We start from the raw sequence: 1,492 nt of genomic DNA, 5'->3' as shown, positions 1-1,492 counted from the left end.
ATTCCATGCTTCTATGTCTCTGGATCTATTTTGCTCATCAGTTTATTTTGTTTATTAGATTCCACATATGAGTGAGACCATGTGATACTAGTCTTTCTCTGATTGGCATATTCGCTTAGAAAAATACTCTTCAGGTCCATGCACTCCATGTTTTCTTATGTCCAGGTGCATCATGGGTGTAAACTGTATTCCTGTGCTTCTTTTAGAGTTCAATGAAATTGTTGAGCATATAGGAGTTCACAAATTGAATTGATTGATTAATGGGTTTTCATAGAAGCTTATTTTGTAAGAGTTCAAACAAAGAATGTGGATATTATTTCTTCTCTTCATTTATTTACCAGGGCCTGTGCATTATAGATTCAAACCTTTTTTAGAAATGTTCAGTATCTCTCCAGGTACTGATTTTCAATTACACACTGAAGAAAGTTTGTTATCAAGTATTCTGTTTAATTTTATGAGGATATCACATTGACATAAAAGGGAAAAAATTTATTATGAGACCAGGTAAATATGGATTAAAATCTCAGCTCCACCCAACTCATTGTATGACTTCATATAAATTGTATTACCTCTTTTTAGTTTTTTATTCCTTAATTATAAAATAGTAATACAAATACACAGTTTATGGTCTATTTAAAGGATTAAACAAAATTATCCTGAATGATTAGTTTTTTTCCCCATGTTTAAATATAATGGTTATTATGTCATATACAATATACAATAAACCAGATTAAGTCAGATAGTATTTTCTAAATGGAGATTTTCTTTTTAAAGATAATTTTATTGATTTCAGAGAGGAAGGGAGAGGGAAAGAGAGATAGAAACATCAGTGATGAGAGAGAATCATTGATTGGCTGCTTCCTACATATCCCCTGCTAGGGATTGAGCCCACAACCCAGGCATGTATGCTGACCAGGAATTGAACCATGATCTCCTGGTTCATATGTCAATGCTCAGCCACTGAGCCACACTGGCTGGGTGTAAGTGGAGATTTTCTAATCTAGAAGTTTTGTGTAGGCCTGGGTAGCATCTGGCTTTTATTGCCCATGAGTTTTATCCTGTTCTTTAATAAGGAGACTATGTTTCTTCAGTGAGTGAAAAAGTGCCTGCACATAATACACACTTTGCCCAAGGTTTGTGTTTTCTAGAAATGCTACCATCAATTGATCCATCATCATTAGCTCTCCAATGACCTGCATTGATTACTTCACTTGGTTTAGTTCTGCAAGAATTCAGGTGATGTCGGGCTTCCTTCTTAGTGAAAGGATTTGAGTTTCCCATAACTTCACAAGGGAATTGGTTCAAATGAGATATGCTATAACAAAACTGCCATTGATCTGTAGTTTTCAACATTTGAAATAGCTCTGGACACAATGCTAAACACATACATATCTGAAAATATAGAGAACTATAGTCATTAAAAATGACTGTGAAATCAAGATGTCTTTGTCTTTGTATAGTTAAAAGTATTCTAAGATCCTTTACAAACAAA

Source organism: Myotis brandtii, unplaced genomic scaffold (assembly GCF_000412655.1).
Source record: "Myotis brandtii unplaced genomic scaffold, ASM41265v1 scaffold837, whole genome shotgun sequence".
Classification (NCBI taxonomy): domain Eukaryota; kingdom Metazoa; phylum Chordata; class Mammalia; order Chiroptera; family Vespertilionidae; genus Myotis; species Myotis brandtii.
Note: the sequence above shows the minus strand (reverse complement) of the source record.